General features: G+C 35.8%; 1 long non-coding RNA gene across 1 annotated transcript; it reads left to right on the plus strand.

Annotated features, from left to right (window-relative positions):
* On the plus strand, positions 1 to 27,378 carry LOC143172772 (uncharacterized). Its single transcript, XR_012997409.1, has 4 exons — positions 1 to 46; positions 2,858 to 2,940; positions 26,211 to 26,410; positions 27,252 to 27,378. It is a non-coding gene; the product is annotated as an uncharacterized LOC143172772 (long non-coding RNA).
* Positions 27,379 to 27,752: the final 374 nt, after the last annotated feature.

Consider the following 27,752-nt stretch of genomic DNA (forward strand, 5'->3'; position numbering starts at 1 on the left):
ACGGCGGTCACTGCTCAGGGACTGGCTGGGCATCGGTTGATAGGTGGTGAGCAATTGCATCATGCATCACTTGCTTTGTATATTCTTCTATTATTATTATTATTATTAGCAGTATTACTATTTTACTTTATTTCATTTCAATTATTAAACTGTTGTTATCTCAACCCATGAGTTTTCTCACTTTTACTCTTCTGATTCTCTCCCCCATCCCACCAAGGGGCAGTGAACAAGTGGCTGTGTGGTGCTCAGCTGCCGGCTGAGGTTAAACCACAACAGCATATTAGTGCAATTAGAACATCTTTTGTAACTCTTGAGGAAAGAAAAGATGTTTGATTCCCTGCCCCCATTGCACCCTCAAAGATACCAGGCTCATTTTGGGTGTGCTTTGGATGTTCTAATTTAGTTAACAGCATAAAACTAGTCCCTTCTCAATCTCATAAAGAAACTGCTGTCTATTTAAGTGAATCTAGGAGTTCTTTTTCCCTTGCTATGTGTATTTGATGTTGTTTCAAGCAAAACTATAGTGATTTATTTTGTTATGGTTGCATGCCCATTGGTTCTGTAGGATAGTTTTGAGCATATGAATAGCTATACAAATTTCATACAGTAGGGGGTTTTTGGCCCGACAAGCTTGTAGACATAATATGCTGTTCCTGGTGAAACAGTGTTGTGGCTCACAGTTAATCAAAGTCCACAAATGGATGCAATATGCTTAGTAATACAGACCTGAATTCAGTCAAATGATGCAATTTTTGTTATTGTTCTACTCTGGAGGATAGAGAGTTTGCAGATTTTCCTTTCTTTGAAAGACACTTACCCACATAGACATAAGAGGTCAGGCCAAATTTCATAAAGCCACTTAGGAAGAAGGCCAATTTTATATGACAGTAACAGATTAAGCTCAAGTGTTTATTTTTCAATCAGTTCTTATTGATTCAGAAAACGCAGCTATTTAATTGCATATTCAGTCTTCCTGGCCGTTTGTAGCAGCTACTTGGTATGCCAACTGTATAGCAGCCTAAGGGGCTACATTTTCAAAGCAGGGTGCACAAATCCCATTAGGAGTAACTGGGACTGGCTGTTAATGTGTAACCCTCCATGTGCATGCTTTTGAGAAAAATTTAACCGGAGATGCCTATGTCTGAAATGTTACATCTGTATCTAAACAGCAACTGTATTCAAGACCTGTTCTGCTACTGTATCTAATTTTAACTTTTTATCTTATTTTATTTTATTAAATTGACTAGATTAGCTGAGGCTTCTGCAGCACCTAGCTGAAGATTTAACGGTGTGGTCCTGACACACACTGGTGCAGCCTAAGCTCATTGACTGTGTCCTTCCCACTGTGTAACTCAGTGACTAACAAGCCACTTGTGGTTTTAGCAGAAGCCAGTTTAACATGAATGGGACCTTTGTGGAGCATTTTGTTCTGTCTTTCTCTGGAGCAAATGCCAACATGGTCGAGATCTAGAAACTTGCTGTTCCATTGTAATAGGATATGCATTTAAATTAGAGCTCTGTGAGCTGAAGGATACTCATGTTAGCATCATTTTCAGTAATCCGGTGGAAAATCTGCAAACCCTGCCTGAATGGCTGGGCCTGAAGGGCTTAGAGGCTGGATGCAGGCTGGCAAAGAACACCATGTATTTAATGTAGATATTTTGTTTCTGCCACACCACTAGCAGTAAAACATTGCAAATAAATCCTATTATTTTTCCTTCCTTTCTAACATATTATTTCCACACTTACGATTTCAGAAAGATGTTATTTCCAAAGTCTGGGTTTAAAGCTTAACATGTCTTGGATGACACCTGTCTCAGTGCTGTTGGTTTTTTTTTCTGTTGTTTTTTTTTTTTGTTTGTTTGTTTTGTTTTGTTTGTTAATGTTTTATCATCTATAAAAAGGTAAATTTCCATTTGCAGCTTAGCTCTTGAAATACTACTTGTTTTATCTTTGGATTCAGTGTCTAAATCTGAATTTATCAAGAGGTTTTTTCTACTTTTTTTTCTTCTTTAAAATGCATTTTTTCTTTGGAAAGGAGGAAAAAAAGTAAATCTCTTAAGTCTGTCATGTAATTAAAGCCAGACATGCTCAGAATGCTTCATGAGTCTTAGTAAACTAGTGAAATAGATTTTTATTTTTTTTACTGTGAGATTGTAAAGTGCCTCAGGACAAGTAGCACCGTGTGAGAAGTGCTGTGAAAGAGTAGCTCATATCATATTAATGTCAAGGAGAATTTCAGAGATCTCTGTACAAACTAGCTCATTGAGGAACAATTACAAAACAAGTCTTAGAAGGAAAACTTATATGCATCTTAATGTAAGATATTGCAGAAAGTAAAATTCTGTTTTGTTATCTTAATAAATGCATGCAAGTATTAGTTAGGCAATCCTTTGCTGTTTTAGAGCAATATAACTTTTTTTTTTTTTTTGTTAGGGAAAAAAAAAGTTTGGCTGGATTTTGCTAGGAAACTGAACTATATCCACAGCAAAAGACAAATAATAATAATAAAAAAGTTACTCCTAATAGCTAGACTTCACATGACCATTTATGGACACATCAGTATGGAGATACAAAGGGGGTTTTTCCCACATCAGAGTATGTTGTCCTTTTGAGACAACTGATCTGGAGGTGGATCTTTTACTTTCTGCTGTGTTTTTTCAAACATTTATCTTTTGTGAATTATTTTGAAAAGTCATTCCAGTAGGACATGAAATTGCCCCTCAACAAATCTGCTACACAAACACTTCTAATACAACTTCACTTTTAATGCAGAGATATGCATAGGAAGCCTTCAAGTTTCTCCATTAAATGTGAGGCACTCTTTCATTAAAGTAATAAAAGCCCTTACTTTCAGGTAATATTCCTGGATATATTTGGGAAGAAGGCAAATAGAAGGCAGTAGGAGTGAGAGCTCAAAATTCACCACTTGCTGAACAGGTGAGTTATGTATGTGTATGTGTATACTCCTCCTACCCTTATAGTATTCCCAAACCAGGCTTTCAGTACAGAAGTCCCACTTGGTACCGGACCACCTCTTCTGAGTTTAAAAATCCTGTTTGAAAGCTTCTATTACTGAAATGTAACTCAGTTAAAGTGTCAAACACAACATTACATGAAATGGGAAGATTTTCTTGAGAAAGCTGTATAACCTAGTGAACACTATTCTCTGCTGAGAAAGGCACAGAAACTGGTGTTCAAATAAATTGCAGAATTCAGGAACAGTTCTTATTTATCCTCGGTGGTGCTTCTTACACCTCCATATGTGTAAAAATAGATTCTTGCTCATTTTTTGAATCCTACTTCTGTTAGAAGATTAGGAATAGTGCCTCAGATACTTTAAAAATATTTGAAAGCAAGTTCACAAATTTTTTGGAAATAAACAGAAGCTTCAGTAGGAAGGCTGGGGACATCCAACACATTGACCCAGACCTTTTCAAATATTTAGATCTGAGAAGCTATCTGCAATGATATGCCTTCATGATTTGGATTTTGGTGATGCCCATACAGATATATGTTGACAATTTGATAAGGGTCTAAGGACAGCCTCAGTGGAAAGGAATGTCTAATGTGGTAGAACTGTGAGTTATGCCCATGGCAAATACTTCAAGAGAATGCTGTAAAGCAAAGAAAAACAAAGAAAAAAAATGAAACAGTGACACGAGAGACTCCCAACTAGCACTGACATTAGAAACAACCAAAAAAATGTTTTTCTAACTGTTAAAATATCATAATTGAGAGAAAGTGTGGCTGTAAAGAAGTTTTCTTAAGGTTATATGTTATAAATAATTTTCTGGAGTCCACGAGACAACAATCTTCTGATCCAATCTTTCCACATCCTTACAAGTTTATTTTTAAGATAAATATTAGGAAGAGGAACTGAAAATTAGGGAAAGCAGTTTATCCACTGTTTCTGTTGCATTTGATTATATATGCCATCTCCTTGTGGGACGATCTTGTGGTAAGTTAATTTAGGCTAATTCATTATTTACTACATCCAGAAAGCAAATTAGTTAATTACTACTTTGGCTCTCTGCTCTTCTCTGTTCTGCATGCTTTTGGCAGAACATTCAACCGAGTTTGTAAGATGTCTCAAGGTAAAGAAGGACACAGAATCTGCTTTTCATTTTTCTTATTGGAACATTTTGCTGGTGGCTAAAGAGTGAGTTAAAAGGAAAGTTCTGTACACAAAAATTGTCTGTGTTCTCTTGTTTCTGCTTTTAAAATCCCATCATTCCTTTCCTGTCTGTTGAAGTGTATAGCATTTGGAAGCTTTACTTGCCCCTTGGTGCCTACTAACTCAAACATTTAGTTGTACAGGTAACCAATTTGAAAAATTGCTTGTTTAAAAAAATACAGATGCTGTTATGTCATTTGAACTTTGCACTTAGGTAATTTTGTATGACTGAAGGCTTCTTTCATTTTTGTCCAGCTCCTTCAAGTCATAAAAAGACAAAACTAAAAAAAAAAAAAAGTAAGAGAGATGTGGGTAAGACTAGTTAAGCTTGCAAATAGAAGACATTTAAACTGTAATCTGAACTCTTAACAGCAATTAAGCATCCTGTTCTCAGTGCTACTGACATGGCCTTACTTGTATATGCCTCTATTACCTTGCAATAATCCACTTAGTAAATAACTTACCTTGGCTTGAAACTTCCACCTAAGGTAAAATACAGCATAAAGAATTGGTAAAGAACAGTAAAGAATACCCGGTGAAGTTTCTGGTTCCAGTTTTGTTTTAAAACTCAGGAAGGAAAAAACCAAAAGTACCAGAAAAAATAATTTCATGGCCTTTGAGACCTTGATCACCCTTGGCACCCCTTTTCCTCAGGAGTGGTCGGAGTCTCTTCTGTGCTGGGAGTTATAACAAAGACAAACTTTTCTGAGCAGTGGATATGGAGCAGTAGTACATACTATTGCAAGAATAGAAAATGGCATCAGCTTCATCATCTTCAGACCCAAATGTCTTCAGTTTTACTCTCCAGCCCTAAAAAGCACAATGAGTTTGCATTTGTGTATAGCTTAGTATCTGTTAAGGCAAAGCACACCCAGACAATTTTTAAACCCTTAGGCAAGGAATAGTGAGCAAGTTATTAATAAAAATCCTTAATTAATGAAAAAAAAAAATTTTTGAGTTTTAAAAAAATCTGGGACTTAAAGGTTTGTTGCTTTTGGTTTTAATGAGCGGTTTACTTATCACTGTTTCATCACAAGGCTCTATAAATGCACGTGTGCTCTTCTGCCACAAGAACTACTACTCAATGCAGTAAATGTTAAGGCTTTAATGCTCACTGCATCTTATTGATTTTAGGTTATTAAAAAATCCATGATGATTTGTTTTCCTTCCTGTTGAGTTATGAAGTGGGGCAATCTGAAGATAGAATTTTTTAAAGCTGAAATATATTCAAGCATACACATACTTCAGCACCAGGGAGTCCTTTTGCACTGTGGACCTTTCCGCTGCCTTTGCTATGTAGTAAAGTTTTATCATATTTTTTGAAAATATGCTGATGAAATGGTGATAACTGTTCGTATTGAGGCAAAGAGAAGCTGGCAACTTACATGGAAGTTGTTCCTGTACAGGTGATCTGTTGGAATCACAGAACTATCAGCATTGGAGAGGAGATAAATCTATGGGTTTGACAATATAGAGTGGGTAACAGAAATGTCAGGTAATGTTTTCCTGTTAGACATCTTTTGAATAACTAAATAGAAGATTTAGGTCAGTAGTACACAATAGTAGATTGAAAGGACTACTTTATAGCATTAAATCTTGTAGAAGCAACATCTTCTAGAGGAAAGAAAATTGTTTTCTTTTTCATTGAAGCTTTTGGGGAAAAAATGTTATTTTAAAACACAATTAAAAATACTTGATTGACACCATCTCTGTGGTTTTTTATATACATACACAAATATTTTCTCTGTAGATAATTATTACAGTTCTTCTGAGATGAGGAGCTGCTTTTCTCCTTAATAGGACTTAGAATAATTCATTAAAAATCTTTGCTGAGTGTGAGTATTTCCCTCTGAAGGTTATTTGTATGACCACTTTTTAGAAGCCTTTGATTAGTAAGAAGTGGGATTCCTGGAAAACCAAAGGAGATTATTTGAGAAGGACTTCACATTATTAATGATCTTTCTTTTTGTAAGCATAAAGTTCAGCCATAATATTTTTGCCTTCAAGAAAAATCCCTTCAGTAAAAAGCAAACTTTTTCTTGACAAAGATTTAAAAAACCTACTGAATGAGTTTTCTTCCTTTTTTTTTTTTTGTTTTTGTTTTATACTATGTAAAGCTCAGAAGTTTTCAGTTGCAAAGCACTGTCATTGTGCTGTGAAAACTTCATAACATTAGTTTGTCACAGGATAAATGATGTTCCCTCTTTACTAACTCACAGCAGCCCAGTTCATGCTTTATAGATCAGTACCAACTCCCACACCCTTAAATGTTACTGTCAGGTCTTGCAAGTATTGTAAGCACTACTTAATAAACAGGCAGATGTTTTCTTAACAAATGTTTCTGAGTTTTTCCATACAGGACTCTCTGACTGACAGTTTATACTGCAAATATTTTGCAGAGTTCATAATAATGTTTGTGCTTCACAGTGGTTGAAAAGACGTGTGAGAAGGGCATGCCTGCGGGCTAGAAAGGTCATTCTGTTTAAGAAAGGTGAGATGCCTCCTCTGTGGCTGTGGAGAAACGCTCTTGGTTCTGGAAAAATTGTGTTTAGCAGGTAATGGTATCAAAATGTGTTATACTACAGGAAAAAAGAAGTGTTTTTTTCTGTATTTAAATGGAGGCAATATATACCTTTATTTTTGTAAGTAGCTGATTCTTGAAATCCTTTTTTCTTTGATTTTTTTTAAACTTGTGTTGCATTTACTCTGCTTATACAATAGACAGCAGTGCCTAGCAAGTGTAATTATTGTGTAGTTCTAGTTTACTTCAAATTTTGATTCAATCAGAATCCCTAAATCTGACAACCTATAATCAAACAAAGGGAGTACTCTAGTAGGTGGGGATTAACAGAAGGGAATTAAACTGTCATTTTTCAACAGCTTAGACCAATATGAAAGCCCATTTATGAGTCTCTCAATAAATATCCCTTTTGTTTTGTCTAATTGCTGGTTTGAATGTATCAGACTCATCAATGGGATTAGGGTTAATAGATGTTTGGTCACGCATAACATGCAGAGGAGGAATCTGATACACACACACACAAAAATTGCACTTAATGAGCTTAGCAAATGTTTGCCATATTTTTAATGAACCCTGGGGCTGTCATTTAGAAATGCTTAGCAACTGCTTTTCCATCCTTGAAAATAGACCAACTGAAGGACATTAACACTATGTACACCATAAATAAAGTGAGCTATTTAAAGATGCCAACTGGGAGGTGGGAACGATGACATTTTCTGTGCAGGAGCCAGTGATACTTAACACTTCGTGTGTGTGTTAGATCTCTCAAAACCCAGACAGGCATCTCTGGTTTCCTACAGAGAATGGGTGTGAGTGTTTGAGGGAGATCAAATAACTGCTTTTAAAAAAAAAAAAAAAAAAAGTCAAACCTGTTTATGATACAGTTTTCAAAATCATTATTCCCTGACTTTTTTTTCTCACCCTCCTCATCTTGTTGCCAAATACTTGCAGAGAGGATTTTAAAAAAAACAGATTATTTGTTTGCATCATCTGCTCCCAAGCTTATAATTTCTGCCTTTGCCATTAAGCAGAACGCTTCCTTAAACAAGTGATGTGGCAAAGAATGGGCATACTCTGGGGGATTGATTGCACAGTAGATTTAATGATCCATTCATTAACCTCTGGGACCTGCGCCTAAAACCAATGCAGGCTGATTAATGGAGAATTATTGGAGCAAACCATGTGTCATGTGGTGTAGTTATTTTGACTGGACATAAAAGAATCAGGTTTTCCTTAGGGAAGGGCTTGATTTGATATAATAATGCAAAAAGTGTCATTCAGATGGATTATGTCTAGAAGAAATGAATGCTTTTTAAGACTTCAGTTACCATAGAGGCAGTGGATCTAAGATCTTTTGTCTGCACACAGAAATCTTTTGAAACATCAGCTCTTAAGACCTTGGATGGGGAAAAGAATCTGAAAACTGAACTGGCCTTTAAATGCTTGTTCCTGCTGCGATCAGTCAAAGCAGACCCTGCTGTGTCATGTGGGTAATGCTTTTTAAAATCTGAATAGCTGAGAAAAAAACAATATCATTAGCTTAGAGAGTTCACAGATGTCACCAGACAAGGCTGTGACTACTGAAAACTTGTGTTTCACTAGCTTATTTTTAGTTAATACAGTAAGGAAGACTTGCATGCTATTTCTGTTATACTAAAGTGGACGCCCCAGCTGGTGTAAAACCAGAGTGGGTTTATAAGGGAGGTGAAACAAGAAAGGCCTTCAAACATCTTTCATCTAATAATGCAAATGTGAATAGAAACAGTGTTGAAATTCAATAATTATGTCTTCAGTTTGCTTGCATGATGTTGCCTACGTGAGCAAGAGGGACGAAGTTCCTTTTCTCTCATTCTACTTTTAGCTGATATATTATCCTTCTTGAAATTAGAGGGGGAAATACGATGACTATCCTCACCTTAACTTTGACTTCCCAGCACACATATTTCAAAATCTTGGAAACAATCCTTTCTGCTTTTCATTTATAAAATATTTTATTCAGAGAACTAAATAACCCTGAAGTTCTCTGTTGGCGTGCAGAGACTTTTTCGTCTACCCCGAAATCAGTTCAAGACAACTAATACCTGGAAATGTTTTCATATATAATAGTCAAGCTATGCCATATACAAAAGCTTTTGGCCTTATTTCAAATCTCCGGGAAGAGGCACCTACCCTACAAAAAACTACCTCTATGCTATTTCATTTGTGTTTATGTAAAATAGACAAGTGAGCTGTTCCAGTGGTATGTTACTCAAAAGCAGTATGAAGTCTTGGAACTGATATGAAGTGGTATGGCCATTCACAGCTCTACAGGCTGTGTATTCTGTTATGGTTTTTGGATAGGGGATTTCAGACTGCAGCTCATATCATCATTGGTAATGTAGTTTACATGTTTTACTGCCTTATTTCCAATATGCTTTATTTCTTTTGGACCAATTTAACTTGTATTTTCCCACTGATATTTTTATATAGGAATTTTATAACTGCATAGCAAAATCTTCACATTTCTTAAACTGTTCAGGGTGAATATTGCTTCATCATACTTCAGAAAATAATCTAAGACTAAATGTTGACAAGATCACTTTATATACAAAATACAGTGTACATTTTTGACCTACGTAATCTTAGTTTTAAAGAGGTTTTCCAGCTCTTACAAGAAGAAAAATCTTTTCAGTTTACAAAAGCTCAAGGAGGAAAGATACAGTCTGACACCAAATCTGACTTCATCACTGTTTGTGTTGCTATGAATAAGAGATGCCAAAAAGCTAATAAATACCAGGAAAGAAAAAAAGGCCCTGCTGAGAGTGGAGGCAGGTTCAGGAGGGATTGGACTGACTGCATGGCACAAAGGAGGAAGCAGGTGTTGAGCTGCTTGGGGAATGTCCATACACATGAGCAGTATAAATCTCTCCCCAAAACAACATGACTGTGAGGGAGAAGGTAAATGACAACGCGGAGTGTATCAGAATAAAAGACAGTGAGATCAAGACTAGGCAAGACCACGCATGTTTCTTTGAAAACTTGTGACTTCCGCAGCTATTCGTCTGGATGCAAAATTATACAGAAACTATTTCTTGACCTCACCATTTGTGCTGCGGAAGACTAGTAGTGCAATATGCTGCCTTTTTGGGTTGAATTTTCTACAGGACAATGGGAAGTGGTGGCAGGCTCCTGCCCAGTCCTTCACACTGCTGTTGCTACAGAAGTCACGGAGGGAGGCAGGGAGTGCGATCACTGTTAGCACAGGCAGTTTTGTACCAAAGCAAAAGGCATTTATTTGGTTATGTTCCACTTCCCCCAACTCAGCTTTGTTTTTTTAATACAGCCTCATGCAAACCCATGGAAAGGTCTGCAGGGCTTCAGCCCTGAGTTAGTGCTCCATATGAGGATGGACTACAAGCTGGTTTCCTTTGAGAAAGAAAAAAACTGTAAATACTTCCTAAACTGGAAAGGCTATTGCAAGTCAATTTCAGGCACCTGTGCCTCTTGGCCTGAAGATTTTGGAAAGAGTGTGGTAACAGGTACTGCTCCTGCATCTGCGTGTGTTAGCCTGTACATGCACAAGAACACACTGAGCATAAAACCTGGGGAAAGCTCCCCAAGTTCATCATGGAGACTGTCTCACCTGATGGTCTCCTATAAATCAGTAAGATTGATGCCGTTGTATTGGTCAACATGTAAAATAACCTGTCATCAGTACAGAACGTGATGCGCAGAATATCAGTGTAACTTGAAATTCATAGCACTTTAACACCTGTTTCCATAGCTACAGTGTAATCCAGACATCTGAGAGGCCAGCCTGCCTTTGCCAGGCCTGTCATTTCAGGGAAATAAATTAAGAAAGCTGATCGCAAGGCCTGGATTATACAATTTCTTTAAAGTATAGCAACCAGACCTGAAGTCTAACCAGCAATGAACATCATTTGGACGAAATGGCTAAAACATATTTCCTGTAGCCTTTGTAGGAAAATTTGAATGTAGCCTCCTCTATATCTTTTTTTCCCGCCCACAAACAATATTGTATGTTATACCTGGCAGTTATATTTGCAGGACCATATTTCTTGATTTTTGAGAGGTTGTACTGTATTCTTAAGTGAAGCTTTGAAAAAAATAAACAGATGGAAAAATGGGAGGGAACAGGCGTAGGAAAGAGATACAGTTAAGTGAATGCTAAAGGGCAAAGCTTCAGTGCCAGACAGTTATTTGCATATGCACAATATGTTTCTGTCTAGAGGCATATTTTCTCAAAGTCTGTGTGTATATTTCTATGACTCTATATTTATCTGTATTACTGGCAACATATGTATGGCTATGAATAGAGTTTGGGTGTTTGCTGAATGATTTATGATGCTACTTAATTTTTTTTTTTCTTTAAATACAAACTGGTATTGAGAAATGATCTCGTGCATGTAGGGAAATCAGAAAGAAATACAGGCATCACTTCTTAAATAGAAAGCACTAGAATCCACAGAAGATGAAGCTATATACATATTTGTGCTTAGAGGGCAAATATATAATGGGTATGCATGCATGTTTTCTAGGCCAGTTCATTTGTAAAATGTTTAACAAGGGGCTGAAAGCTGTCCTAATATTTGTAGGACTGAGGAGCAAGGCTATACTCTGCAAAGATAATTCTCTGCTAGCCAGATTTGGCTAGCAGAAAGGATCAGAGGTTCTTTTAAAATCATGTTTTGCACCCACTAATTTGTGACATTCCAAGAGAGAGGGAGGAGAAAGCTATGTAAATGTCTCATAGCTGCTAACTGCATTAGGTAACTGCCCTGGTATAGCACTACAAAGGGTCCACGTGGGTAAATATTTGCCATCATCCTAGAAGAAGGGCTGTATTACTGTTGCATTTAGCAAATGGGAATACCAAGTATGTCTATAGTGGAGAGTGGGAAATACACTCCTTGACTATTAGGTAATTTATCACCAAGTAATTTATGACTAAATCACATTTGATTACTTATATCAGTAAGTACCAAAATAAACAAGACAACTTTGTATGACTTTAAGTAATCAAAGCCTCGTATCTTTTCTTTTAAAGGCAACATATTTGTTTGGCTTTGCTTCTATAAATAAATCATTGTCCTTTTATTGGCATTAATATAATGGCACCATAATGCCATACTTGACTTTTCCTTTTATAAAGCATCTTACTGGTGAATCGTCACCTAATAATATAAGAGATAAATCCAGGCTGAAATATGGCTTAAATACTTGAAGGACATAGCCAGATAAATTCAGTGTTTCTATTCGTGGGTATAGTGGTGTTTTTTTTTCCTAGAGGCGGATATAAAGAGGCATGATATGTTGACTTTGACCTGTCATGCTGAAGCTATTACAGTCTGCCAAATCAGTGATCCATAAGCTAAAGATTCTCAGTACAAGTCTTGACCCAATAAGCTGAAATGTCTCAGTAAGTGTTGTTATGGACTTTTGAAAGAATAATAAAATGGATTCTTTGCAGGGCCTACACAATTAATAATTCAGTAGTCTGAAAGGTCTCTGAAGATACTGCTCAGAAGTAATAAGTAAATAACATTTTTATACATTTTATTTCTGTGGTTCTAAAGGTGTGGGTTTTCTTTTTATATTTCCTGCAAAGTTTCCAGACAAAATAATGTCTCTAAAACTACGTTAGTTTTGGTAGTTGTTCATAATTCATAAAAGGAAAAGCTACCTGAATCAATTTGTTAAATGCATGGTTTGGAGTATTCTTTCCCTTTTGACCCTTCAGAAATTCTTAATTATGACTCATATTGCATTGCTACGTATATACTTGAGGCTTCAAAAGGTTTCAAATCAGGTCAGCAACCCTGTTTGTCTCATGGTTTAATCCTTACCTAATCTTACTTAAATCTTAGTTCAAGCACTAGATACTATAACTCTAGATGCTAAGAGTCATCATTTCTTCTCAAGATGCTGAGATGACACTACTTCTTAGTAGAAAGAAATCAAAGTAAGGACAACAGTTTAGGAATTTCCAGCGTCTCTGTGTGATGGGAGATACCAGCATATTTTAGAATGAGATACTAGTCCAGTCCTTTGGATGACATTATTACTCAGTAATATACTAAGGAATGGTTCAGCGAAGATAGGTTTAAGTGAAAGTCCTAACATTGCTGAAAATGAAAATAGTTGGGTCTACTTGCCTCTGAGTCCAAATGTTGTGTCTGTTTTTAACTTTGTCCCAGAAATCTATAAAATAAAATAATGAGCTTGTGGGATGGAGGTGTGGTGTTGGGGGAGTAGTTTTATGACAAGGTAATGACATAAAAGAACACATGTAAAATATTTTAATCCACTCTGATTAGCATATAGAAGTTCTGAAAAATATGAAATGGAAAGTTTTAATTAAATAATGATAAAAATCATTAAGATAAGAATATTCTGTGGAATTCAACAATCCAGATTCTGATAGAGGCTAAGAATGTACATGCTTATCAAAAAAGATTAGAGAAAGTCATGGAGGGTAAGTCCAACACAGCTATTATATGCAGGAACCAGCAAGTCTGTAAACCATAGTCACCCAATGCCGTGAAGATGTGCCAGGGAAAAGCATCACATTATGCATATTTTCTTTGTTTTATTTTTCCCTCTGTGTCTGCTCCTGGTTACCAACAGAGACAGGATGTTAGGCTAGGTGGAGCTTTGATCCAAGAGAAGGCAGTTCTTATCTGGAAACTCTTGACCCTGTAACTTTTTATGTCTACCTTCTCTGTTTTAGATTTGCATTGCTGCAGAGAGTAGTCTGGGTGTGTAAATGTATGCACAAACAAATGTGGAAAAATAAGAGGAAAGAAGAATGCTTTCTGATGTAATTAGGAAAGAGGACAACAGAGATTTACTGCAAATTCAGATCCTAATGTGTCATTAGTCTTTAGAATTTATTAGACTCAACAGTTCACTTTAAACACTTTTGTTGTAGTTGTTGTGCACTTTTGAATACTTGGATTATTCCATTGCTTGGAGTTATGAGCACATCCAAATTTTTGTGTTAACAAAAATTATGTTAATGAGTTGATAGAGATCCACTTTAAGGAAAAAAGAAAAATAGAACCCCCTAGTTAATGTTGTTAGTATGTTTAAATGCTTATTTTTGAAGAGGCATAAGTTTGAGAAGATGTATAAGAAAATCTACAAACTTATACTTTCACACTGAATAGAATACAGGTAAGTTTTTTAAAGATCTGTGTAGGTCTGGAAAGATGAAATCTCTTAGGTATTTCTTTCAGTCTCTAAATACCTAACATAATTGGTCTTAATTCTTAGGTTCATAGGAGCTTTTCCAATCTCAGAAACATCACCTCCCAACCCTTCAATATGCTTCCAACCTAAAAGCTTGTTGAGAAATTTTGAACTTGTTGGAAGTAGAGGGTAGTTGGAGTCTATTAAAAATCAGGCAGAATTTCCCACACTTTACCATAAATACTTAAATAGAATTAAAAGAGGTCCTGAATGTCTTGTCTTCTCTGCTCTGAAGGGCATCCTGAAGATACAGTCAACTTTACAACTCCATTAACTTCCAGTTATGGTAAAATACAAACTTACAATAAATTTGTTACTTCTTTAGTTCCTGTTTTCTTTCTTACTTCCCATTTTGCTCGCCATATTCAGCTTTCTATTTGCCTAGACTTTTCTTACAGATCATCTAAGAAGGCAGCTGTTGTTGGTATTGTTAATAATTGTAGCAGATTTTGGTTCCTCCTAACGGATTCAGAAAATGAAGACACAGACTATCTCCCTTGCAATGCCATTTCGGGTCAAGTGGCAGCAGGTTGCACATCAGCGCTTCTTCATAGACTTGTCCATTTTTAAGCAGTTTTCCATCAGCTTTCAAAATGGACAAAGAAACATTAAAAAAGAAGGAACTTGAGCCAAAAGGCAGCTTGTCCAAAGCTCCACTGTGGCCAAAGATGTTTGGCACTGCCTGCCTCAGACTTGCCATCAGCCAGGATATTGATGGACTTAGCAGAAATGACTGCTGTTTCACAGAAGATGCCGCAGCAGCACTTTGCAACACGACTTTCCTCCCTGGTGCAGCTGAGGAGCAGCCAGCCCTCCCCTGGACTGGGAACAGATGGCAAAGGGAAAAAGACAAAGCTTTTGCTACCTACAGCTACCACCAGCAGTTCTGTAATACCTTTGATCGCATTCAGGCCCTTTGCTCTACCCTGGTCCCAGAACTTACTGGAGTGCTCAGAAATTTTGCTGCTCCCTTTTATCTTTTAAAAACAGAGCCTGACTTGTTTAAATTTTCTTTTTTCTTTGGTGGTTTTTTTTTGTTTTTTGGTTTTTGGTTTTTTTTGTATGTGTGTGTTTTCTTGACTCTATGAATAAGAGGAAGGAGGAAGGGAAGAAATAATTTCCAAGGACATGAGCTTTTGTAAGGTTCTCTCCTAGCCTCCTACCTCAGGTTCAATCTGTTTAAATAAATGGCATGGTAGCAAAGGCTGGAGCTGGGCCTTGTTCTGTAATCCAGTTGCCCAGAGTCAAAATGTGCCAGAGGTGACATTTGGTGACAGGATTTAAAATCAAAGACCCCTCTCTCTAGCAGTGCTGGCCAGAGACCAGGGCTGATGCTGGGCTGGCTCTGTGAAGGTGGCAGAGGCTGTTGCCACCCCAGGCTGGCATGTGTCACAGGCAGCAGCTGCTGATGGGATTCAGCATTGCTACTTTCCTCCTTAAACACAAATAGCTGGACAGCAGCAGCTTTGGGAAGAGACGTGTAGGGTTAAGGAGTACTGGGACTGTTTTGTTTGACATAAGAATCTCTAAATATCTCTAAAAATTTGCAAATTCTTCACTCTTTTCTGGCATTAAAGTCAGCTGGTGCTCTGAGATGAGGAAATTGAGTGAACCCATCAGTTCACTCACCTTCTACCTGAAAGCACAGTGCTTCCCAGAGATAACTAAACCTCAAAGCAAATCTGACCTAGTGCTTTTTCACAAGACTATGCCAGGTTCAACAGTCAGACCCCTGGAAAGATTCATTGCAGTACAGTAAGAGTAGTCTTAAGGTCTCCAAGTGTAAATCTAATCTCACATGTCTTTCTCTAGGATAAGAAGTCATCCCAGGTTGCCCAGAGCTGATATGAGTGTCTAAAAAAATTAACAGCTCTTTCTACTGGTTAAGGAAGGAAAATGTGATGATGGCTTTCCAGTTCATTCAGCAGTGCTTTTCCCTGAGTTCTCCTTAAAGTGGTTACAGTTGCACTTCAGTATTGATTTGGAAACAGGGCCAAAAGAATACAAATATCTGAGTGAACTTGTGCTGTCAGTGCTTGTAACCCATGTTTGCAGTTTGAGTAAGCCAGTGTGTGTGTTTTCCAGGAATTTATTAAAAAGCAAGTAGACAATTAAACACACATATGATTAATCTACAGAATGAAAAGCCACAATTAAAAATCGAATCAATAATTCAAAACATTCAAATTAGTTAAATAAGGAAATTGAAATTAACGCATCATGCTGTGAAGCTGAGATTACTTTGCATAGATTTGTATTAATACTCATTATGGGGGATTTGGAATCTTAAATTGACAAGAAAGTTAAAAACTCAACCAGGATTTTAGACAATCCAATGTGTTGACCCAATTAGGTGAAGTATATGTGTCTGTAAGACTCACACAAGCATTCTGCACATGGTATCTTACCAGAAGAGGTAGCCCAGTGAAAATCCCTTGATTCATGTTACAGAAACAGTTCAGGCACTTAGAGCAACTCTGGTTTACCACTTTCCATCATTGATGCTACTTTCTTTGGGGTTTTATACTTTACTGTGTAGAAAAACAAAGTCTGGAATCAAAGCAAAGGTAATGGGTTAAGAACAACATCTTTAACTCACAACAATCTATTAACTCATTTAATGACAATTTGGCATACAGAAAACCTTTTTAGGAAGCTATTAAAGAATTCTTCCTCACAGAGATGTGCACATATCTGTTCTCCATATACAGACATGTCAATGACAGTATAGAGATAGATGTTTAAAATAGACCTATTAAAAAATAGGTGTTGATAGAAATCAAGAGAAGGGTGTAATTTTTCTCAAGTAACTCACAAAAATGTCATTTGTTATCTGAAACTGAAGTTCTGTTCAGGCCTGAAAATGCAGAATCCCCAGACAAAAGGGTCCTAGTTGCTTACTTCTTCCTCCATGTGGTCTATTCAGAAAAGGAGAGACCATATAGTTTTGTCTCCTCTTCATGACATAGGAGGACTGCTTTTCTTCTGCACCTCTTTTTACTCTTTGAAATTTATTGCCTCGTGTCTGCTTCAGAGTTGTTTCCAATTGATTCAAAATCAGTTAAGTGAATGTATGTTTTCTGAACCTTGTCTTCTGCCTAGTCTCTAAGCATTTCTAAGCAGTCTCTAAGGATTGTGGCTCCATCACTGAAAAAGTATTTAATAAGATCTGCTCAGGTTTTCCACAGATCTGATTTTAGTCTAGAAATGTGAAACAAGATAGCAGAGTTAATAATGACATGCATTTTCTGTATTCTCATGTGTTGTTCTATGTTCTAGCATTTCTTACATTATTTTGGGCTTCTCAATAAAGAATTGGGGAGCAAATGAAAGTGGATTTATTATTTGTGTTTTAAGTCAAAAGCCATTGGGACAAACTATATTTTCTGAGAATAATTTCTATTTATTATTAAAAAAGATTTTTCTAGTCTTATCTCTGAGCTTGGACTATGATCTTTGTGTAGTCATTGCTGCAGATTTTCATATAGTGTAGTGAATTATGTGAAAGAAATTAGACCATACAGTTCTTCCAAGATAAATTCTGCTGTAGCCACATAAGGATTACTGTTGTCAGTCTTCATAGTAAAATCAATAAAATTGTGGAGATAATGCTGCCATTAAACATCAGTTGCAGCTTGATCTGTAATGTGGTATAAATTAGAAGAGTTTTCTTGCATCTGTATGTAGCCAATATGAAAAACATTTTTACTTTTTCTATCATTAATTGTTCCATTCAAACTTTTACCCTATTTTTTATGATAAATGCTAATTTTCTTCCTCAGCAAAGTAGTACATCCCAGGAATGGGTTTTTTTTTGCAATTGAGAAGAAACACACACATATAAAAACAGCACAATGACGAAAGGTGGATTCACAGAAAAGAGCTGCAGCATTTATTCACCCATCATAAACTAATAAATATACATAGGTAAATAAATTCATTTACTTCCTGCTAGCCCTAAGGTATAGCTCCACTTACTTTCTTGACTGAACAAACAGTTGATGGATGATACACTAGTCTGAACACAGTGGTTGTTGAGATACTTCCAAGTACAATGGACCTGGTGGCAGAGGGGTGAAAGGAGAGGACTGTATGCTGAATCTGCTTAGTGGTCCTTAGAAGTGAGTCTGGCTGCAGGTGTGTGGATGCCTGATTGCTAATTGAGCCTCCCAAACAAGGTGCCATTTACAAACACAAGTGCTCTCTCGTGGGCTGTAGGTACCACTGACATGCATGAATACTGAAAGAGAGGCTTCAACTGGATTATGGAAAATTACTGAAGGTTTGCTAAGGAAGAATCTTAGTGAAGATTTGTAAGACAGAAATGTCCATTCCTGCTTATTTTTAAAAGATATCTCAAGACTATGACTGTAAGAAGGGGGTTTGCAAACACTGTGCTGAAATTAATTGGCTTATCCAACATGTCGGTATGAAGCCTGACAAAAGAAGTTGTGAGAGATAGGAAAATCTTAGTAAGCAAGCTCTCATACATTGTTTATGATGTAATTTCTATTACATGTATTTATGATGTAATATTATTTATCTGCTTGAACAATGATAAAATATTAAACAAGGAAGAAGGTCTTTAAGCATGCCAGTTTCAAGCTGATGGAAGGCTTAATTAAAGTCACTTGCTGTGGGTTTTTTTTTCCATTCTGTCTGTTGCCTGCATTCATCAATGGTCTCTGAGAGGCTCTCACACTTAAAAGTAAAAGAGTAAATATTTTCATTGAATAAGCATTTAAAAAGCTCTGTTTTCCTCTCATCTATAAAATCACAACCTAGATCCCTGCATTTAGCAAAAGTTCATTCATAATCACATACATACAACATCCATGCTGTCTGGCTGTTCCTTATGAACTTATTGCTCCTATACATGACTATTTAGAGTGACCACTTCATAGCAATCCCAACTAGCTACTTCTACTTGGCTCTTCAAATCAGAGCACTTGACGATAAATTAGGAAGTTGGCCATGAGCTCCTGGCAAAAAAAATAAGATATGCTAAGCATAAGCTGAGCTGAAAGTTATCACACCTGCATATTTTGTACTGTAAAGAATTGCATTCTGTAATTTGAACCAACTCAGTTTTATTACTTGCTCTTTAAAACAAGATTTTCTTTCCATATGGTATAGGTCACATGAAGCTGTTTCTACACAGCAGGTCTGTGTAATCACTGCTATCCCACCTTTCCTCTTACTAAGATAGCTCTTACAATTCCTCAAGCTGCCCTCACCTAGGAAAGAAATGATTGAGGAATTTTACCCTTTTGAAGCTAATCTCACTGTTTTGTCACGCACAAGTTGCCCAGATACATAGCAGTAGTTGCATAAATGATATGTACCCAGCTTCTATGCTGGACAGCAAATAGGTGCCAGCAATGTCACTTCTCGGCATTCTCAAAATCCATTTCAACTGCAGTGATTGATCAATAATGATCACTTGTTTTCTCCTGGTCAAATAAAATCAAATGAAAAAACCAGCTTCATTTCCAACCTCCTCCAATCTGTGGAGTCACAGATTGGAGGAGGTTGGATATGAAGCTGGTTTTTGCATTTGATTTTTCAGATATACTTTTCTTTTTATCAAAAACAAAAGTGGGATCAAAGGAATGTGCCTTCGTGGGTACACGACTCAACTAACTACTGTGCTTAGCCCATGCTATTTATCAGGTACGGCCACATGATTTAAATAAAGAAGACACATGGTCTATAAAGAAATTTGGTTTAGAGAGCCTTTCAGACCTCTTTCCACTGAAAACATTTTCTCATCGTTACAATATAAATTTGGATATACAGCAGTGAAGTTTTCTTTTGTTAACTATCTAATAATAGCAATCCAGAAATCATCCTGAATACATCTGTATATTGTGAAGAATATAATATGTATGCCATGCTCAGTGTGACATGTAAATACTTAAGTCTGAGAAGCCTCCAGCAATTCCATCTTCTTTATAATTATTTTATGGCATAGTTGCACTAGAAAATAATTTTTCACACAGCTTTTAAATGGGATATTGCCATAATTTGGCAAAAAATATTTGGAGACAAGCTATTTTTAAAGCTGAATTTACTCAAGTATGAATTTAATGAAGTGTATTACATATTCTTGTTTTTTTAAAGTCCCAGAAGAAGTGGGACTTTTGGCAGGTGTAGTAAACCACTTTTCACCTGCCAAAGGAAACCAAGATAGTAACTTCATCATACTGCAAAACCATACTGAAATTATCTAGAGAAAACAGGATGTTTTTCCTCTTCTGTGCTCACTCGAAAAGACCGACTCTTATAAATAAGGTCTCAGATCCCCAGAGCATTAATTTACATGAGATTTCCTCCTTCGGTCTTTTTGTTTTCTCCTCCCTGCCCCCCTCCCTTTTTTTTTTGTTAAATGTACCCAGGGCTCCTTCCTCAGAAAAGTCCAAAGAAGTCCATAGATGGATGCCTTTCAACCTTTCCTTCTAGTTATATGGCTTTTTATAGCAAGACAGTTTTGCCAGCAGCCTTACAGTTATATGATATCTGGAGATTTTTTTTTTTGTCCAAGATCAAAGCAGAATAAATTAAAGACCTGTTTTAAGGGATAACTATCTGCTTCTTGCTGACATGTTTTATTGAATTTTGATTTAAAATGAAAAGGAACCAAGGACTTAAAGCTATATGAATTAAAGCCACATATGCAAAAATGATATACACACTTTTTACTTTTGTTGCTGTTATAGAACTGGGAGCTAAAATGACACAAATGAGATGAAACACACAACAAAATAGTATTTTGTATTGTAAATTAATTTTGTAGTACCCAACTGAATGACCTTGTATATCTTCTTAGGGATAGCAATGGAATGAGCTTTGAGGGTTAGCCTTAAAAAGACATGCACTCTCCATATAAATCAAGCTCATTCATATATTGATCAATAAAACAAGACCTAGAGCAACTCTTGAAGGACTCTTGTTATAATAAATTGCTTCTCTCACATAATATAATCAAGTACAATCTGTTCAAGGTCCTTTTCTGCAATCATCATGGAACCATCTAGATGCATGTGCACAATAACAGGAAATGGGATCATAAATACAAAGAAGAAGTCCTTTTACTGTTTCTCAGACAATCTGGACGTAATTCAGCTAAACAAATGGATTTCTAAGTGTTTACTTTCTGCTCTCCCTCACTGCAGTATAGATGATTATTTCCATGGACACATACAAGCTAGAAGTCAGAGGAAAAAACACCAAGTCCACTGTTGTTTTAAGCTTTAAAAAAAACCCCTGACATTAAGCAACACAGATATGTTTTTAGTAGCTGAAATGTATGGTGTATTAGGTCTTGAATACCATAGTCTTGAAAGTCAAAAGCCCTAAGGGCAGATCAAGAAAGAAACCTCTCATCTATCCCTTACAGAGGTCTCATGTCTCACTAATCCTAGTGTCAGGACTGCAAATTCTGGGGAGACAAAATGATGCATTCCAAAAGCTTGAAAGGTCTTTTTCTTCTGTTTTAAAAGTAAATTTACACTCATATGAGTGCACCTCTGCACACATCTAAGCATGTGCACATTGATATATCCCAATTTCTAAAATCTTGAATGAATGGGTAAGGTGGGAAGGAGCATTGGTTAAGTTACAAACTGTGATCTGAAATTTGTAAGTTTCTCTCGCAAAAATCATGGTCAAAGAAATTCCTGAGCAATGGAAGTGTTGAAATTTGAATCCAGACCTGGCTATTTAAATCCAATGTTGCCTTCTGAATCCATATGTAGCAGTGGCATGTAAAATGTCTTATTTACATAAGCTTTAATGACTCCATAATTCATGAGTGGCAGAATGATTGAGTTACAAAGGTCATTTGGAATAAGTGAGCATAAATTGCGTATTCAAAAGTCAGCCTATTGTATGTTCTGCTTATGGATCATGATTTTCAAGAACTATTTAATTCATACTACATGCCTTGTACTTGAAATAAAGCAGCAAATTTCTCATAGTGGCAGTATATATCCACTGAACACAGATGGAGAAGTGAGAGTAGCACCAGGGTATTTTGTGCCCTTTTTTTGTGCTTTAAACGCAACAGGGCCATAGAAACTGGAGACAAGATGGCTTTTAGGGATAGTAGGGTGGAAGGCACAGTTGAGCAAACCAATCATGATGTTATGAGGCAAATATTTTAAAAAAATGGGGTTTGGTTGACAGTAGTTGTAATCAAATGCTCACACAGTAATTACATACTTTCAAATGCACAAGCCAAGATTAATATTAGCTGTGGATTGTCATCATGTAATAAAAGGAAGGAAAGTCTTTGTCATCTTAGTGTGCAAGATGACAAAGTGAAATGTGCAAAACATTCCAGTTTCACATTTTGAAAAAGGAAATGGACAGCTCTGCAAGTGATTCTAAAGATGATGCAACTACTTCAGGTCAGTGAAGTTATAGCAATTTATCTCAAAATTGCTGAAGAGATTTCCTTACATTGGTTTTGTATGTGTATGTTTTAATTTGAAATTATGAAAGACTAATTAATTACTAATACCATAAATAAGAATCAGGCCTTCTTAATGGTAATACCAATTTGCTGCAACAGTTTTCACCAGTGCTGCAAAATTTCTGATTAAAAAATGTTCTTCTCTTTTATTCCACAGCACTTGCATGTATAAATTATCCAACTAGAATAAAATGTGAAACTGATTCTTATAGTGCTGTATATTATCAAATACTACTCCAATAAATGTAATTAAAAGAACACTGCTTAAAAAAAAAAATCTTACTCTCTATGGCATGTATTTCAGCATAATAACACTATATACATTATGAGTAAAAGAGCTGCCTGTGAATATGGTTCTTGGTTCTTCTATAGAAAGTGAGCATACAAGATGGCTTTAAAGTCTATAGGTATGTATTTCTGAAGTGTTTGAACTCAAATATAATATTTAAAGGCTATAAATAATTTACATTTAATGTAAAGTGTTTTCAACGGCAGATGGTGTTAAATTGACATATTTGTGATGATTTGTTACAAAATTATTTATGTATAGATGTTTTCATTTGTTTTTGATAGGTCACTGTTTAAAAAGTTGATGGGAATTGTAGTTATTAATAGCAACTACATATGGCATTCATAACGATCTATCTTTCAATTTATTACACTTACTGTATTAAGAATATTTTGTTAAGAATAGACCAATATATTAAAAATTTAAGGTATTTTTTGGAAAATGAGGCTTTTTTTCTCTTAAACAAATGGTAGGATTTTAAGAATATCTTACCTTGTTTTTTCTGGACCCTTTGAAGACCTTATTTTGATGCACAACCACGGAATTTTTTGAAATACTGAATTTGGGGCAGTGACAAGAGAGAAATAACGAATGCCAGTTTGCTATTAAGAATTAGCATAACTGAAAATACCAAAATATCCTAGTAAATCATAGAACAGTAAGCATCCTCGCCTGTTAATGCACTTCCTCTCTGAGTTTTTCAACCAGTTTCACTGGAAGTAACATAAACATGCATACACTGACAGAAAAGATACATAACAAATGATCTTCACTTCCTTGCATGCTATCAGTATACTGTATGTTTAATCCCCTTGAAAATGGCTATTGCATGTAACACTATTCAATTATTTAATTCTTTGCTAATATCTCTATGCTAGGAATTCTTGCACAGTTCATACTAAACCAAAAACTTACTTTGCTTTTTTTGTATTACAATTGAGGACACACCTATGCAGTGTCATTACCTAATTAAAAGACTGAAAACAGTTAATTCTAGAAAACATGGTGAGTTTATTTTCCTGCTAAAAAATGAGATTGATTAGACAAAAAATAAGGAGACTCAAACCTTACAAAACCATACAAGTGCACACACATGCTTAAGAATTTCACTTGCTTGCACAAAGCAGGTCACAGTGCTTCTCTGTGCTTGTAGTCTATTTTTAAGGCTTAATGGAAGTTTAAGTGTAGTGATAGCCTTTTGCACATAGAAGAAATTCTTGCCAGGAGTAGTCTTTCCTGCAGTATTTCTAGAATGTCCTGTTTCTACAGAAGAAAAAAAAAAAAAAAAGAATTCTAACATTCCCTACTTTTATAAATTCCATTTCAAGCAGGACATTTCAGTGAATTAACACATACGGGCATTAAAAGGAGTTAACAGACACTCTCCAGGTATTTCACCTTAAATTATGTCAATTCTAGAATCAGCAATCAACTCAAGGATAGGGACAATTATTGATTGTTCTTTTTTTACACTCAGAATGCATGACTACCCTGTTAAAGTTTACACCACCCCCCACCTAATTTTCAAACACCACAACCACAAAACTATGTATTAAATATACCACCTGATGCATGTGTTAACCTGTATTTCATTTTTATTGGAAAAGCTTATCGCTCAATTTTTTGAAATCTACTTCTTTATCTTGTAATGTTGTCATGCATTTGAAGAGTAAGAATAGGTAAAATGGTAAGTATTTTATAGACACTTTTGTTAAAGAAAAATCAAGTTCAGAGAGGGAAAAGTGGGTTTATGCAAGGTTTTCTGTTTGGAATTGGGACAGGAATCTGCCTTACAAATTCTAGCTTTCCTTGTCTGTGATTTGATTTAATTATTTTTTATTATTATAATTTTTAAAATTTTTCTGTCCTGGTGTAACTGCATCAATGAATGTGGTAGGTACTGATTCAAAGTTTAGAAAAAATACATTCATAAGGAATGAAAAGCAAAAAAAAAATTGCAGTGTAAGGTACAAAATAAAGCTAACATTCATTTGTTTAAGCAAACAAAAATTTGAATGACTGTGTTCCTCTTTTGCATGTTTTAATATATTATATGAATGAGTGAAGTGCATGTTTTTGAAACTTGGCATTCAAATAGCTTCCCTGAAGACTTTTTTTTTTGTCTGATCAAAACTGAATTATGTTTCTTTTCTGTAGCCAATATTTGGAGTAAAAATGAGGAAAAACTGCAAAAAATTTGTCCCCATGTCTGTACTAATAAAGCTTGAGTTTCTATTAAGCTTTGCTCTAGGAAAATCACAGTTCTGTTTTGGAGTATGAATATTTCCATATGTAATTAATTTAAATATAACATAAAAGCAACAGAACCCAGATGAAATAGACAATTATCCTCTTCATAAGTTCATTAAACCACAAACCAAGGCCATGCTTAGAGTCTGGTCTTCGTCTTCTTTCTTTTAGTACTCATCTTTATTTGTTTTTCTTGGTCTGTTTTGAATGCTTAAGGGAATCAAAGGAAGAATGTTATACAAGGAAGAGAAATACAATAAAATACATCAGAGGAAAATAGAGAGTTACTCTTCATGCAAGGTTATTAAGGCATTTGTCTTTTTTTTTTTTTAATTTATGTGAGAATAAGTCCTCATTGTCAGTGGTCAAAGGAAACTTAATTTGGGAAACCTAAAGTTTCTCATTAAATTTGTTTTCTATTTGTGGGATAGAGGTACTGCAGAAACCTCTGATGGCCACATGCTTCTGCATATTAACCATGCAGAGTATGAGAAGGTCTAAATACAGATCCTGAGCATCTCTATCTATATCTTCTGTCATTTCTCCTAAACTCCACTGTGCAGTCATACTGACCGCACGTGGACTATTGTAACACCTGAAGGCATCCTGTTTATGCTCTATGAGGTATTCATTCAAGATTTGCTAACTCCTTTCCTTTTCCCCATGGTTATATCAAACTATGTGCAATGCATCTAATACATTGCTAACACTATCTTTTCAGAAAAGGTATTGTTCCGCTGTCCCAAGCATAGCAACATAATATAGTTAAGGGAAGTAGATGGCAAGTAAAGTAATAGATTTCAAGGCCAGAAGATGCTACAGTGATAAACTGCAGCATTTTCTCAAGTGGTTTCTGTTTCAAGTTTGTAATTTCCTGTTGGACCAGAGCGTGGCTTTTAGAAGAGGCATCAAGGCTTAGTATAAAGATGCCAGCTGACAAAGAATGTAAAATGTTCTGCTGTTTAATTACCTCCACTATAGAAATGTTATCTCTAGAGTAGTTTTAGCTTCCAGTTTCCACTTCCTGTTATGCCTTTGGCAGTTATGTTTTTTAAAAAAAATGATTTTTTTTCTCATTGATTACTTAGTCACTTAAAGCTGAATTGTCATTTCTGCTTGTAGTGAACTTAAATTGATTGAGCTTCTCTAGTCTTTACTGTGAGACAGATATTCCTAAGTTCATCCCTATCTTGTATTTCTTTTAATTCTTTCCAGTTTGCCAACACTTTTTTTTTTTTTTTTAAAGTGTGAACAGCTCAACAAGCTACCAGAGGATGGCAGAGAGTAAAAACAGGACAGTGTGTGAATCTACAAAAAAGCTGAACATCTCCTGACATACAGATCAAATCGAGGTTTTAAGATTGACATGCGAGTGCATTGTTTCTTGTTCTTCACCAGATGGGTTGCAGCTGTGGAGAAAAGGGCTGAGAAAGCAGAAAAGTGAGAGTAAGCATGCTGTAGGATAAAGTGCTGCTTGTAGACAACTGTAGGGAAGACAAGTGTTTCCTCATGATGGCTTTGGTTAAATCTCAGTTGGATGTAAGGGCAAGGTGGTCCTTTTTCTTTTTCTTTTTGTTTACTTTGTAATGTTGAGATTATCTTATTCTCAGAAATGAGTGAGAGATAATGTTTCAAATTTTAGGAAAATTAGGTAAAGCTGATGATTTGTAGTTGCTGTTCTAATATAATTCTGCCTTTAAACTTATGTAATACTTACACAAGTGTGCAGACAATTTTCATTCCTTATTCTTTCTCCTCTGTCTCATTTCTGCTATACAGCACAGGATAGGATTTATGTCCCTAAGAATGTATTTCTCTTTATGAATTAGCATTAGAAATACTGATGAGAATTTGTGTCTTCTGCCTTCATTTTACTAAATGCATAGTAAGAATCTTACTGAGATAGCTATAATACATTAGCGAGTCTTTCAGGCTTGGGGAACACTTATTTCATTCAGAGTTTTTGTTTGGAAATGACCACAAGAATCAAATCAACAAATTTTATGTGAAATGCTGTTGAAAGGAGCTTTTTGTTCTTTTACAGAAGACTGAGAATTCTAATTTGGGCTACTAAAAACCAGAATAGCCTCAAATGCAATCTGCTTCTCTCTCAAAGAGGAAGAACATTGTCACTAACTGCTCCTTCAGCTTACTCTACGAATAGGATTAGAGGGACTTACAGCGTACAAAAAAGTAAAAAGGAGATAATTTAATTATGGAGGAAAGATATCTTAAATGTCTTTTCAAAATACAGGAAAAGAGGTAACCAATTTCTTTTTTCCCTAAGGCTCACATTCAGGATGAATTTACATGGCAATTACTGAAGAAAAAATAATTAAACAGAATGTTCTAAGTCTGACCCACAGCAAATATTTATGGAGAATGTATAAACCTCTAAAATAAATGTTTGTGATACGTAATTCTGTAGTTCTTGCTTATAATTGAATTATGATATATAGACCCTAGTGAATGGTTGGAGAACCATAAAACAAAGCTGAGCTTACCCCGCTCCCCCCCAGCTTGACTACAATTAAGAGACATCTTATAATTTAATTATAAGGAACTCTACGAACCATATAATTACACTGCAATGAAATTTTTGCAAAGAAAAATCTGTCCTGGTACACTGGGTGAAGCCTTCCCAACCCTTCTCTGCCTCTTAATTTCTATGTTTACTTGGGCAGGTAAGCAAGTTTCAGCTGGATGAGATAAAGGGTTGAAGAAAGCAATGAGCATGTCCATTCCATATAATACACATATCCATGCCCCATACAGGCTGCTGCTTGTT

This window comes from Aptenodytes patagonicus, chromosome Z (assembly GCF_965638725.1).
Source record: "Aptenodytes patagonicus chromosome Z, bAptPat1.pri.cur, whole genome shotgun sequence".
Classification (NCBI taxonomy): Eukaryota; Metazoa; Chordata; class Aves; order Sphenisciformes; family Spheniscidae; genus Aptenodytes; species Aptenodytes patagonicus.